This window comes from Arachis hypogaea, chromosome 19 (assembly GCF_003086295.3).
Source record: "Arachis hypogaea cultivar Tifrunner chromosome 19, arahy.Tifrunner.gnm2.J5K5, whole genome shotgun sequence".
Classification (NCBI taxonomy): Eukaryota; Viridiplantae; Streptophyta; class Magnoliopsida; order Fabales; family Fabaceae; genus Arachis; species Arachis hypogaea.
Genome location: NC_092054.1, coordinates 13,243,214 through 13,259,755, shown reverse-complemented (window position 1 = coordinate 13,259,755; position 16,542 = coordinate 13,243,214). Strand labels below are relative to the sequence as shown.

The window sequence follows — 16,542 nt, the reverse complement described above, 5'->3', positions numbered from 1 at the left end:
TTTAACGTTTACTGATCATTATTTTACAGGTTTTAAATAGGCCTTTATGTTTTTTATTTGATTCTTATACTGCTTTTCCATAATATAATTATATCATCTTAATATACAAAATATTAAAATTAAATCAATATTTATTTCTAATTTAGAGAGATTTCCAATTCAAAATATATTTACATCCTTAATCACATGTTTTTGAGACAAATATTATTCAGTTAATTTTAATTTGCAACTACCTAAACCTAACAACAAGATTATAAGTCGTAACAACCTACAATAACTAAAATAGAATTCCAAACTAACAATTACGTAGTAACAACCTACAACAATTAAATAGAATTTTAAAATTCTACCAGCGACTTATTCCTAACATTATACATTATACTCTAGATTTTCGCGACTACCCTAATCATGGCTACATATAAAAAATATATCTATATAGGATTGTGTAAACCCCGATTAATTAGTAGATAATTAGTCAGTAAATTATTTTTTTTAATAAGGAAGATTAGAAATGCGAATATTATATCAAATTAGGATAGAGTTCATCGAAACGAGAATTTTGACACTAATTTCGAAAAAAACGGTCCAAGATTAGACTGAACGGGCCGAACCGAGCCCGTGAGCCCAAACCAGCCCAAAAGAACGTTAAATGAACCCAAATTCTCCCCCTTCCTTTCATTTTGACGTTGCAGCAAGCCTCCAAGGGGAAGAACGAGGAACACCTCCGAACCCTCGTTCCAAAATTCAATTTCCCGTAACTTATCCGTCCGAGCTCCGATCGCTGCACCGTTTGCGGCCACGCGTCCACCATGTCGAGCTCTACGTTTCTACCGGAACAATTTCATAGGTAACTTGTTATTTTATTCTCAGCCTCTTCTTTCCCAATTTTTGGGAAATTAAGTGGAGGTATTGAATTTCTTTGTTCTTTGATGTTTTAGGATCCAATTAGCTTGAGAAAAACGTTCACTCTTGCTTATGTGAAGCTTGGGTAAGGTGAGGATATGATAACTCTATTTTAATTTTATTGGATTTGAGCATTGAGTATTAAATTGGATATATATGTGTTATGAATGTGTATTAGGTTGTGAATAAATAAATTGGAGTTTGAAATTGTGAATACTGGAACTTGGAGGAAGCGGATTAGTTGAGTTTTGAGGGGCTGTCTTGGTTTTGAATAAATAGCTTTGGTCGTTACGTGGAAATCGGCCAAGGTATGGTTTAGGTTTTTTGCATTTAATATATAATGTTCTGTGAAAATGCATGATGTAGTTGGAGGTATGGAGGAATGGCAGTATGGGATTTAGATTTAAGGTTAAGTTAGGTTTAAATATCCTTAGTAAGCCACCTTTTATGGCTTCTGTTTAATACTTTAAGCTCTATAATCTGAGTGTCGACGTTCTAGGATTGCCTCTGGTATTCCCAGGACCTTATATATTATGTGTGTGGCACCTCTACCATACTGAGAACCTCCGGTTCTCATTCCATACTATGTTGTTGTTTTTCAGATGCAGGTCGAGAGACATCTCGTTAGGCGTCTAGACTCTTGAAGCGGAGTGGTTACAGGGTTATTTTGTTATGCTATGATGTATATATATGTACCTAGTTTTCTCTCCGCATAACTTGTTCTTTTGATCCTCCTAGAGGTTTATGGAGAGGCAGGATTGTGTATATGTACTTTTGGATTTTGGATATGTATGTATATATGTGTAAATATTCTCCGGCCAGTCTTGACTTCGCAGGCTGAGTTAGGAGCTTGTTATTTTGTATCTTTGGCACTCTATTCCTACTTATGTTATCATATGTTCTATAGTTATGGTTTCCTTAGCACGCAAGTTAACTCGTTCCTTGAGTGTTGCGCTTTTATTTCGCGATTTTTGTTTCCTCTATTCTTCAAGGCTCCTAGCATATTATAATTTTTCTGCTATTATATATACTAATTTATTTTAGAGGTCGTAATACCACACCACCAGGGACGGATCCAGAAAATTTAATATGGAGGGGCCGAATTTTAGATAAATTTTTTTCATTTCATAAAAATAATTAACATATAGTTATTATAGTTAATTTTTTAAAAAAATTATCAAAAATATATATATAATTATAAATTTTTTTTACAATTTTATTTTTAATATGATAGTTACATAAAAAAAAATATAACAATATCAATAGTACATTATAAAATTATAAAGTACCAATAATTTATAGCGTGTTTAGTTAAAAATGATTACATATCTTATTAATTAAAATTAATTCTTTCAAAAATTTTTAAAAATTTGAAAATAAATGATAAATTATTAATTATTTGAAAGATACAATACCTTTATAGAATACAAGATATAAGATATTTTTATAAAATTTTTTCTTTCAACAACGTAAATTTAGAAAAAAAAAGTATTTTTTATAAGAAAAGAATATCTAAAGTACATAATGTGATTACCAAAATATAACTACGTAAGTTATTATTAATATAATAATATAATTTTAAATATGTTAATATAAAATAAATAAATGATTTTTTTTAAATAAGTATAGAAATTATTATATAAAAACTAATTTGAAAGTTACAAAAACTTGAGGATATGATATTAAATTAGTTAAGTGAAAAATATTAGTGAATTAAATAATTAAGACATAAATCTATCACATAATAAAAAATAATACATATAAAAATATTAAATTATATAATATTTTTTTTATATTTTTAAATACATATCTCATATATAAATATATAAATATAGTTTCTAAAAATTTTGGGGGGAGGCCGAGGCCACTACTCGCCCCCCTTTAAGTCCGTCCCTGCACACCACCTCTGTTTTATGACTTAAGCATAAAACTTAGTGTGGTAGGTGTTACAGATTGCACAAATTTCACCACAACAGGACTAACCTCAAAGATCTCGGATACTTGAATACAAAGATTAAAATTAAATTCATTTTAAATTTAGTTAGTTAAATTTTTTTAAACGGTCATCTTTCGAAATTTTATTACTGATTCACAGGTTCAACATCCCTTCAAAAAAATCCCAATTATTGATTATGTGTATAAAAAAAATATGACAAATATTATCCAAAATTGACGTAATAATCAAATATGAAATATTGAATTACAATTACAACAGAAATAAATATATTAATAATATACAAAAAAATTATTATTTACAATTATATCTTAAATTATACAAAGAACTAAAAAAATGATACAAACTCTTATTTTTAATTTGTGAACTTTTAGATTTCTATCGCTAAGCTATATTAGTTGTATTTTAATATCTTTATAAAAATTATTTATAAATAATAGTTATAATTTAATATATTTATACAAATAATTTTAGTTATCTTAAGATATTTTTTATAGAAATTATATAATTCTAAAATTTGCTTGTAATTGGTACCAATAAATTCTTTTGAGTTGGGCTTTAGTCTATCTTAAAGTGTCAATCATTTATACAAATTCTATTTGTTTTCACTCAAGATCAAATAAAAATACAGTTGTGTATAGATTATCTAAATAATTTTTTTTGTGTATAACTGTCCACTAAAACTTAAGAGAGAGTATAAATTTAATGATATACTATTTTATTTCTAAACAATCACATTGGATTTGACAACAATTTTCAAAATAATACTATTATTGGTGAATCTTAAATTTATATCGCTAAGTTAACCAATATTTTTTTTTGTTTTAAACATGCAAAAAAATAAAATAAATATTATCCTATATCCTAGGAGATGATTTGTTAGAGATCAACACAAAGTTCGAACTAAATAACATTATTAGAGTAGCACCATGTCTGGTCATTTAATTCAAAATTTTATTTATTTTCCGGGACACTCACTCAATATAATTAAACAAGGCAAAACCAAAAGAAAAGCTCATAAATCTTGTGAATTAAATCTATTATTTTAAATAAATATCCACTTATAAAATTATGCATGATCTTACAAGTCGTAACTTGTTAGAAACAATAAAGCTGAAAAAAATTACAAATATACAAAGCAATAAGAGAATTATATAAATCATTATTCTCAAATAATGGTAAACTTAAAATCTACATGGCCAAGTTAACCACTATAAATACTAATAAGTCTTGCTTCTTAGTATATTTAATTATTAATGATATACTCCAATAGTACAAAAAAAATATTATATACTTATATATTAAGTTAATATACCACTTGTAAAAAAAATATAAATATTAGATATACGATGAATCCAATCTTCTAAGTTTTTGAAAATTAAATAATTAAATTATTTATGAATTATAATATTTGTTGAAATTTTATTTTTAAAAAAATTATTTTACTAAAAGTAATTAAATAGAATTTTATGATTATTAAAGTTTAACTTAACTATATTTATCCTATTAATCTGAACTATTTCTTAAAAATTATTTTATTAGGTAAAATTAAATTGATTATTATTATTATTATTATTATTATTATTATTATTATTATTATTATTATTATTATTATTATTTGAATTTGGTTAAATTAAGGTTGATTTAAATATAAAAATAGCTTATATTTTTTTGAATTTGACTTAAAAATTTCATACAGATGAGTTTTAATGAATTTTACAAGTAATTGAATTTTGATTGAATGATTTCGTTTTGTGATGTCATGGAAAAAGTTAAAGAATTAGTTTTAAGGATAAAATTGAGATTGATTTTGGTTTTGAAATTTGTTTGGAACTTTTGATTTGTAAGATTTGGTTTTGATTTGATTTAGAAACTTTATTTGATTAAAACAATTTAAGAAAACAAAGTTTGTTAAGAATTTCTAATGAACTTAAGAAAATGAGATTGGTTGTCGCTCCCCTAAAGTCTAGAGGCCTTGTTGAGGGGTTTAATTAATAAATGGTTTTTCTTTGTCTTTTGGAAGAAGAATTGGATTAAGTGAAATTGTTTTAAAGGTTTTGGTGAATGTCACAAAGAGGTGGTTTTGGTTTTAAAAGAAAAAGAGAAGATAAATTGGCACATGTGATTATGGAAAGGTCACGAGAGAGTGACGATAGTATGGTTAAGGTGTCGAAAGATAAATGTTAATAAGCCATGGGATTTGTTTGTGATTGTGCGGGGACGCCCGTAAATATGGAATGGCTTCTAGGAGAAAGGGTCACATGCTTCAGCTGGAGAATCAGCGCCTATAAGTACTTGCAGTGGTCATATTCGACATACTTCAGTATGAGAATCAGCGTCTGCAAGAAATAGAAACTTGCAGAGGTTATGTTGTTGGAATGCCTTATCCAACTTGCGAGTGGATTGCGTCGGGTGCCGGTCGAAACCGACAAATGAGCTCATTACCTGTGATAGGACTAGGCATGCATCATCCTTGTTTGCATATTTTGCATTTGGTTCGGCATTGTGAATTGTTTGTGATTGTTTGTGTGTGTTTGTGATTTTCATTGCTTGTTAATTTGAACTTCTATGACTGGTTATTATTCTCACTCCTTGTGTTCGGGCTGCGAATGTCTGAACTGTGATAATATAAATTTAATTATCTACCACTAATCCTACTAAAAACTCCTCAATTCTTACCTCCTATTTCCACCCCTTTCAACTACAGGTGCGAAGGTTTAGTGCGAAGTTACAGGAGTATAGAAAATTATGATCATGAGTTGAGTTGTTAGAATTTATTTTCCCCTCGTCGTTTATTGTTTTAGTTTTTAGAGGGGTAGAACTTGTATTTGAAGATCTTTAAATAAATCTATGTGTTTAATGCTATGTGAATATATATACCTTTGTGGTTAAGTAGTTTAAAATAAAGAATCTTCGTTTTTTTAAGTAAAGGTTTCGGTTTGTATTCGCAAAGACTCAATATTAAATAAAAATAGTATAGAATTAAAAGGTTTAGAGGTACGTGACGCCTGAGTTTTTAGTACGATCATGAGGTGCTAAAATTTAGGGTGTTACAATGAAAAATAGATTTGATGACTTAGTTAAAAGATTAGTTAAATAATATCGACGAAGGAAATGATTTATCTAAGAAATATTGAGCACTTTTTTAAAGTTATATAGCTGAAATAAATTTTTAAAATCATAATAAAAAATATTATAAATTAATCAAAAGTATCTATAACTTTTTAACTAAAGAATTAATGTAAGACTCTGAATTTTTGAAAATTAAATAATAATTACTTATAATTTATTATATTTAATTAAAATTATATTTTAAGAAACTTTAGATATAAACTAAGCAATTTTTATTTATAATTTAAAACTTTAATAATTAAATAATAATAAAAATTTTATTTACTTTAAGTTGAATAATTAGATTTTTAACTTTATTTTATGATTATAAAAAAATTGGTTTTTATTATTTTTAGTAATTGAATTAAAATATTTATTTAAAAATAAATATTTAGTTGATAATTAAATAGTATTTTATCGATATCATTATTAGATTAGATTTAATTTTTAATTAATACTCTACCTAAACCCTAATTCCCAAATCAAAACCCCAAATTCCCAAAATACTAATCCTAATCCCTTCTAGCCTAACCCTAACCGCCAATGTTTCTCCTCGTCTTTACCAAACTCGGCAACAACAACAGGAAAAATCAAGAAATTAAAGAAAGAAAGAGAAATGGGGAAAGATAGGGAACCAACGGAGAAGAAGAGGAAGAAGGGTGAGCCAAGAGGAGAGAGAACTATCCACGTCGCCATTGTCCAGCTCGCGTTGCCGCCGTTCAGCCTCATCCTGCCACGCTTGCCAAGTCGCCGTTGCGTAGCCGCTGCCCTAGCGCCGTCGACTAGAGCCGCAAAGAAAAAGAGAGTTCGCGAGTGAGGGAGAAGACAACGTGGAGAGAGAAGGTCGCGGGCTTGGAACCACCGCGCTATCGTCGCATACTGTGCCACGGTTGTGGTTCGTTGTCGCCGTCAGCTAGGTCACTAGGAGAAGGAGAACCTGACGCGAAGAGGGTGAAGAGCTGTCGCCGTTCGTCGCTCCCAGCTTGTCCTCACCACTGCATGTGCGCCGTTCATGCTACCGCCGTTCTGCTTGTTGCTGCTGAGGATCCCATCGCAGTCAGATCCGCCGCGTCACCGTTGAGGGGCTTCGAAGGGGGAGACACGTGATGAGGAATTGGAATCGTTGCTGTGGCACTGCTACTGAGGGCCAGCCACCGCATCGAGTTTTTGCTACCATTAGGTCCGCTGTCTGGTTACTGGGTATTGCGCAGGTGTAGCCGGAATAACTGTTAGAGCCGCCGTCGCTTCGTGCTTAGTTTCTTTCTTTGTGTGGTGAGTTATTTTGCTCCGAAGGCTCTTTATCTTTATTTCGATATGTCATTGAGGTTTTGTGGCGTTAGTGGCTATAAGATTGAGTTTCGATTATTATATGTTGCGAGTAGAGTTGCTGTGGTTGCTGCGAAAGTGGGTTGGAACTGAGGTTGCGGCTGCCGCGTTGCGGGCCGAGAGAAACCAGAGTTTTGACTAAAGAACTACATTTCAAGGAATTATGATTAAAGGAGTTTATTAATTTTAAAGAACGCGTTTGATTGTCGTGCTCCCTAAAGTCTCGAGACTCTGCCGTGAGATTTACTTAATAAATGATTCTTTTAGTCTTTTGAAAGAGATTTAAATCTGAAATGGTTTTGAAGTTGGTTTGAAAAAATCATGGTTAAGTAAGAGCTGATTTTTGTACGAAAGAAGAACTTGTTGTAAGTAAAGTGATTTCGGAAGTTTGGAAAACATTATAAGGAGTGGTGTTGGTTTTAAATAAAAATGATTTGAGTTCGGTTTATTAAGAAAAATCTCTACCACAAAAGAGCATAGAACAAAGATTAAAAGTATATATTAACTAAAAAGGGTCTCTGCCATTAGAAAGTAGAGGACAAAGATAAAGTAAAAGCTTTAAGAAATTGTCTGCCACAGGAGAGCAGTTGCGACTTTGTTTGGGCCTTAGTGCCAAATGTATAGTAGGGACGCCTACGCACAGAGAACTGTTTTTAGATGTAATCACATTGAAAGTCACATTGTATGTAAGACTTATATAAGCACACTATATGCATCGGGAAAGCCATATCTGGGACTCGTGCCCAGGTAATGTCGGGAGCGGGTAGGTAACTGACAAATGAGCTCGTGGCCTGCGTTAGGAATAGACATGCATCATGTTGTTAGCACATTAGCATTTGATTGTGTTTGCTTATCTAGTTTCTCTGTGATTGTGTTGTTTGTCTTATTGCAATTTGTTTGTGTGTTGATCTGTTTTTTGTGCTATTAGTTGGTATATTGAGGTGACTGAGAACTGAGGTTGTGATTGAGATTTGTTTAAGTTCAAAAATTTAAAGAAGGTAATTAGTTATATAAAGTAAAAGTAAAAAGTATTTCCAAAGGTTTAACAAAATAGTTTTATTGAGTAAGTTAATTATTTGCATTAAATTCATTACTTTTACGGCATTTCCATTCCCTACTGAGAACATGTGGTTTGTTCTCACCCAAAATCTTTCACCCTTTCAGTGACAGGTTCGAAGATTCAGTATGAAATTGCGGACGATTAGTAGATTTACTTGTGATACTTGTTGTTTTTATAGAGTTCTCTCGCCCTTGTTACTTTAACTTTTATTTTATCCAGAGGGATATGTATTGTCTTCAAGTTTTATATTGAATTCATTTGTATAGCATTTATTATTATTAATAACTAGTATATGTTTCCGTGTCCTGTACGGGATAATACATAAAATTATATAAAATTTTTTTTATTAAAATTTAAATAAAAAATATCTATAGTAATTACTATTATAAATATTTTACAACTTAAAAATATTAAAAATAATTAATATTTGTTTTAATCAATTTGGATTGGGTGAATGGTCATCTCATTTGTCCGTTTAAGTAAGTATTTAGAGTTCGAATCTTGCCTTGTGTGTATAACAATCCATTAGTTAGCGACAGACCCTTAATAAATAGAGCATCAATATGTGCAGGGGCGGAGCTTAGTTGAGACAAGGGGGGCCATGACCCCCCAAACTTTTTTAAAAAAAATTAGTAATACTTCTTCAAAAAATAGAAAATAGTTTAGTTGACTCAAATACTTTACTGTGACTTAAAATACCCAGGTTCAATCTTCATTTCTTGCTTTTATTGCACATTAATTTTTAGTTTTAACCATTCAAAACATAATCAAAATTAAAAGATAAAATCAAATCAAATAAAAAAGTTATCTAACAAAAAAAGATAATAATAAAAAAAAGATCATCAAATAAAATAAAAGATAAAAATTATCATTATAAAAAAAGATCATCTAACAATCAAATCAAATAAAAAAGTTATCTAACAAAAAAGATAAAAATAAAAAAAGATCATCTAACAAAATCAAAGATAAAAATCATCAAATCAAAAAAGTTATCTAACAAAAAAAGATTATCTAATAAAATAAAAGATAAAAATCATCATTATAAAAAAAATCATCTAATGATCAAATCAAATAAAAAAGTTATCTAACTAAAAAAGATAAGAATAAAAAAATTTAATAAATATTATAAATTTTAATATAAAAATTATAAAAACCTAGGTATTTTTTATTTATTTAATTTAATATCGCAACTCTCTATTTAACAAGCAACACTCCTTCAACCTTTGAATTCAAATATAAAAACCTAGGTTTTTTTATTTATTTAATTTAATATTATTTTATATTTTACTATTTATTTAATTTAATTTTTTATATGAAAAAAGATTAGAATATTCAATAAATATTAATATTATTGTATTTGTATAAATTAATAAAAAATTCAATAAATATTATAAATTTTAATATTTGTCCTTCTAACTTCTTTTTTACATATTTTACAAGATATATACTCAAATTTTTATATAAAATAATTATGAAAAATCAAAGAATTGATGTATTTTTTATATTTTATTTTTGGCCCCCTAAAATTTTGTTTCAAGCTCCGCCACTGAATATGTGGTGGATTATTAGTCATCGACTTGCCGAGTTAGGAAATCCATAGAAAAAAATTGTATTTGTCTTTAAAATAGATTAATTTTCCATTAATAGCAATACTTATGAACTTTTGTTTTATTGAAATTTACTTAGGACAATTTTATTTGTTGGTATCATATTCATTCTTGAAGTCAAAACAATATGATCAGTATTGTTACTTGTTAAAACTTCACATTTTATGAAATGATTTCTAAATTTTCAAATTCATAAACTTATGTCATTACAAAAGTTATTAGATCGATCAATTAATATTTCTTGGTAACATAGTGTACCGAAACACCATTGTTGAGTATTAGTTAGTGTGAAGAGAAACCAATAACAACTTTTGTTATTCAATATATAATTTATTCTATTGCAAAATAAATTAATATTTTTTAAACTTGTAAATATATTTTTTCTAATTTTTTACACTATTTTATTTGACAATATTTACCATTAAAAAATAGCAAATGACCATACTATTTTACAATATATATGATGTACAAAGTAATTTCTTATTTTGAAATTAATTATGGTTAGTGAAATAAAATTTAAAATATTTTTTTATTTTCTTACTCAAATTAAAATTTAAATTTAGAATTGATTAACAACTCATTTTTTTTAATTTCAATAAAAAAATAAATTGGTTTGATACAAAATATTGAGCATTTAATAATTTCAATCATTTAAATTTTAATTACCAAAAATTGGATTAAAAATTAATTATAAATTTAATAATCGATAATATATATATATATATATATATATATATATATATATCCAATATATTAATTATTTATTTTTTTGACAGAATTAATGTATAATTTATTGAGAATTAATTTATTATCTAAATTTTTTTCATAATCTTTGTAATATGTGAAAATAGTGATATTATTTTTTATTATTATTTAAAAAATTCTTCATAATTTTTTAATTATATAATTAACTTAATTCATAACCTTTATTATTACTTTTATACTAAAAAAAATATCAATTTATATTATTTACATATTTTTTCACTACTAATAAATAAATAAGTATTTGCACTATTTTACTTATTGTCCTAGATAATGACTTAAATTACTTATTTTGTATGTTAAATAATATTTTACATGTAAAATTTATTAAATATTAAGATGAAAAAAATTGTTCAATAAATTATATAAATAATCATTACAGAAAAGAAAAAAAAATTATATATCATATATAATAATCCTTGATATATATAATGTCATGTATATATTAAGATTATCTATTTTAATTATGTGAGTAATTATTGTTATTTTCACTTTTTTGTTACATTAGAAAATAATATTTAAAACTAAAAAAGAGATAATTAATTTTTTTAATTTGAATTAAAAAATATCTTATAAATATATCCAACTTTTATATATACTAAGTGTTATAATATTAAATAGTATAGTATTTGCTATAACAATGACTTAAAATATTAATCCAAAATATATTTGGGCCTATTAAGACCTCAATGCAAGCAAGATCAACTAAAATCCATTGTTAGGGTCCCAAATCCGACTTAGGTTCATTACCTTAAATGCCCAACGCAGATGAAGTCCACGCGTCCCTCTTAAATCGGCTCAAATTGGATCCCATTGCTAGTTAGATATGGTAATGAGTACTCAGGGGAGCGTGAGAAACCCCCTTCCCATCCCTCACTCCTAAACCCTAAACCCTGTTTAATTACCCCTTAGGGAACGCAGATCTTCTCGAGTATCTACGAATATTCTTTGAAAATTTTTGAAAAAAACTAACACAAAAAGACATAATATAATAATTATAAAATAATCGATTCAATATAATTCAACACAATTTATAACATATTCGTTATGAAAAATAATATTTCAAAAGGAGAAAACATAAAAACATATTCGAACATAATAACATAACATAATTTTTTAGGACGATACTAAGCGACGTAGTGACGGACTTAAAAGGCAGAGAAAGTGAGTTAGAGAGAGAGAGGGGATTGAGGCTGAGAATGAGTCTGGAAAAAAAAGGAAGAATTTGAATTAGAAGCAGAAATTAGGGTTATTAAATTCAAAAAATGGATTTATCCAGAGGGATAGGTATTATCTTCAAGTTTTATATTGAATTCATTTGTATAGCATTATTATTATTAATAATTATGTGATTATTATTATTTGAAGATCTTTGATATGTGATTTTAATTACTAAAAACAATTCTTTTGGAATTTTCTATAAAACTTAAACGCGATATCGAACTAAAGGCTCAATATTAAATAGCTAATAAAAAAAAGTAGAGTAGTATCCCTTTATTTTTAGTACTATCGTGCTAAAAATTAGAATTAACACTGAAATTATACTATCGTGCAGTAATGAATATTTTTTAGTGCTTTTTAGTATATTAAATTATATATTTTAATAAACAAAAAGACTAACTATTTATAATTATATCTTAAGTTACTGGACAAAGAACTAAAAGAATGATACAAACCTTTATTTTCAACTTGTGAACAATTAGATTTCGATCACTAAACTATATCGGTTATATTTTAATATACTTATACAAATAATTTTAGTTATATTTTAATATTTTTTATACAAATTATATGACATTAAAATTTGCTTGTAATTGATAGCAGTAAATTTTCTTGAGTTGGGCGTTAGCCTATCTTAAGGTGTCAATTAATCATACAAATTTTATTTATTTTTTCTTAAGATCAAATAGAAACATAATTGTGTATATATTATCCAAATAATTTATCTTTGTGTACAACTGTTAGTGACAAACCCAAAAAAGTTTAGTAGTGGGAGCAAAAATATAATAAAATTTAGGTATAGATATTTTTTTTGGTTTTCCACAATATTCAACAAATTAAGGACTAATCCGTGGTGAATTTGAGTTCTAGTTAAGAGTTTGCAATTGGCCGGCAATGAGTTGCTACACATACAAAATAGAATTCGAACCCCAATACTTACTTAAACAGACAACTAAACTGATCACTTGATCAATTCAAATTAGTTTAGATATATTTAAAATTTTAAATTAGAACTATCTAGACATATTGATAAGAACTAAAAATATATACACAATTACTTATTATAATATTTAAAATAATAAAAATATAATTTCATACACACAATATAATATTTAAAATAACAAAAAAAATAACTTATAATGACTTTCTTTTTATTTTTAACATGAATAAATATTATTTTTCTATATATGTTCTTAAATAATTATTTTACTTTTTATTATCTCATATTTAATTGTCAAATTTACTTATTATAATTTTTATGGTATAAATAAATTTTTTAACCAAAATAATTACAGTATATTAACATATAGATATTATTCTTTTTATCTTAAAAATAATTTTTAGAAAAATACTAATAATTTTAAGTTATATTTAATTAAAAAATTAAGTTTCAATTTAAAATTATCAATTAATTAACTAATATAATAAAATTAATTATTATTACCTTTTGAGTTTATTTATTTATTTTTATACTAAGTCAAATTTAATAATATAATTATTATTATGTGTTAAATTTAACAAAATATTTTTTTGACATAAAATACAAAAAAGTTATTTATATTTTATTTTGAAACAAAAATAATATAACAAGTAGTATATATATTTATATTTATAAAAAAATTGTGGGGGCACACGCTCTCTTTTTCTTAAGGCTTTGTTTGGTTGGAAGGAAAAAAATAGAAAAGGAAGAAATAGAAAGGAAAGAAGAGAAAGGAAAGAAATTGAGTGGAATTTTATTTTTCTTAGATATGTTTGGATGAAAGGAAAATGAGAAGGAAGGAAATAGTATATAATGTTATAAAAAAAACAATTTTATCCTTAGATATTTTAAAATATATTAAAAAATAGAGAGTAATATTAGAATATTGATACAAAATACATTTTCTTTCCATTTTCCATCCATTGTTGGAGGGAACAATTTTTTAATGGGTCCCACCTATTTTTTTCACTATTCATTATTTTCCTTTGACTTTTTCATTCAACCAAACAAAGAAAAATAGTTGTTTTCCTTCCAATTTCTTTCCTTCCTCTCATTTTCTCCTCAAACAAACACACCCTAAGTATGGGTCTGTCCTGACTGTCCACTAAAACTTAGAACTTAAAGAGAGAGTATAAAATTAATTGTATGCTATTATATTCATTATTTTAAGCCTAAAAAATCACATTGAATTTGACAATAATTTACAAAATCATAATATTACTGGTGAATCCTTAAGTTTTCATTGCTAAGTTAACCACCATAAATGTAAATCAAGAATTTAGAAATAACTAAAAATTAAAGTCGTAACTTATAAAAAACAATAAAACTAAAAAAATTATAAATATACAAAACAATAAAAAAAATTATACAAAACTCTTATTCTTAATTGGTGAATCCTAAAATTTACATCACTAAGTTAACTATGATAAACACTAATAAATCTTGCTTCTTAGCATATTTAATTATTAATTACATACTCCAATAGTAAAAAAATATTAATATTATATAATTATATATTAAGTTAATATACTATAAATACTAATCGATATAATGTTTGTAAAAAATGATAAGAATTAGATGTACCAAAAAACTGAATTTAGTGACTTAGTTAAAATATTAGTTAAATAACATCGATGAAGCAAATGATTTATTTAAAAAATATTGAGTGCTTTTTTAAAATTATATAACTCAAGAAATTTATAAAATCATAATAAAAAACATTATAAATTAATAAAAATCATCTATAATTTTTTGAATAAAGAATTAACACTAAAATTGAATGATTGATGAGTGCTTCTTAGTATATCGAAATCTCCTCTCATCTTAGCACACTTGAATCTATGGGCAACGTTATCATCCACCACAGCACATTTTACACTACGATTTTCATTTGAGTTTAGAAGATGGCGCTTTGAATCTTAATCACAAACATTTCTCAGCATAAACAGCAGCTCACGTGTAAGATTTATTCTCCAACATAAAAGGGACAAATTGATTCGCAGAACTCGTTTAGGTTTAATAAACAAACATAATAAAACTAAAATGTTAAGCAGCTGAGCATTATTTAGATATCTATAGCTGAAACTCAAATAATATCGTAAAAAAAGTAAGGCAGAACTAATCGTTAGAGTCAATGATATATCAATAATTTAAATGTAACTCCATAACTAAACGAAATCATAACAATTTAGTCGCTACCGTTGGCCCAAAGACAAAGCATTAGTTACTTTGCAACACATTAACAACATAAATGGATAAATAAATAAACAAATAAATAAGGTGAAGCTAGCTTTAGATCAACTCAGGTGTGCCAAGCTTAGGTAAATTCCATCTCAAGGAAAGTCAAAGTATCACTTATATATTTAACGAAAACAACACACTTTTTTCTTATCTGAGATTAAGAAAATGAAGTTAAGTGGGAAAGAAAAAAATTAGAATAAAATAAAATTTAAAAATTTCTTGAGAAGGGGGGTTGAATCTTAGCCCCCTTTTTTATGTTGCTAACACTTGCTGAACTCAGAGGAGACTTTTCTGTTTTAGCTCGTCTCTGGATACGAGACTTTTTGTTTTTGCTCGTCACTTGCCACGAGACATTTTGATTTTTGCTCCTGTGCAGTATAAAACAGAAATGGAGTTGGAGAGAAGAAAGATTACACCCAGATATATCCTGGTTCAGCTGCTAAGTGCAGTGCAGCCTACATCCAGTCTCCATCACAAACATGATGAAATTTCACTATAATCAATCTGATTACAACTTGTAAAGTGCTAACCCAACTTACAAGGGGATTCCCACAGAATCATGAAACACAACATAGATGAACAAAGGAACTCTAAGACATCTATGACTTTTTTCTTTTAATTTTGCACTCTCTGCCTTTTTCTGCTCTATGGCTTTTTTCATTACAAACCTCACTGTTTGCCTTTTACCATGAGACTCAAGACATGACAAAATTAAACAGAAAAATACAAAACTGAATACATTGAAGGAGAAGAGAAAACTGTTAGCTCAGGTAGCTCTGAGAACTCTGTGCCTTGCATTCTCAAATTTTCTCCTTGCTTCAAACAGTGGCTGTCCACCCTTATTATAGAAGAGGGGAGCCTCCACTTATTGAAGCCAAAACCGAACCAACTTCTTCCTCCTTCAACAAAACCGGTTCGGCCACATAGAGAGAGAAGAGATAACCATGCATTAACCAACATGCAATTACCTCTAGTCCTTTCTTGATCATCACCCTTCATCAATCCGAGCTCTTCATCCTTGGCTTGCTCTCCAAGATGAAATTCTGGCCCTTGATGCTTCATGATGATGATGACTTCATCTGCTTCAATCTCTGCCTTCAACCATCACTTCGCCACTCTAGCTACTCCCTGTGGTGGTTGAGCAGAATCAAAGACAAGCCATGCTTCAAGAATCTCCCTTGCTGGCCGAGATCTTCTTCTTCCTTTTTGAGCATGCAAAGCTCAAGATAACCTCACCAAATCTGACCACATTTGGTAAGTATCTTAGCCACAGCTCATTTTTATTTTAGTATGTTTTCTTGCCATCATTAGATTGATGGTCTTGATGCATGCAGCTTCTTCCTTCTGTTGGTTGAAGAACATTTCTTCCATTATTTCC

The 16,542-nt window shown here is 27.5% G+C and overlaps 1 long non-coding RNA gene across 1 annotated transcript; it reads left to right on the top strand.

Moving 5' to 3' along the window:
- The first annotated feature begins 675 nt into the window (after nucleotides 1-675).
- LOC140182027 (uncharacterized) lies at nucleotides 676-1,759 on the top strand. Its single transcript, XR_011877836.1, has 3 exons — nucleotides 676-847; nucleotides 939-993; nucleotides 1,506-1,759. It is a non-coding gene; the product is annotated as an uncharacterized lncRNA (long non-coding RNA).
- The last annotated feature ends 14,783 nt before the right edge of the window (nucleotides 1,760-16,542 follow it).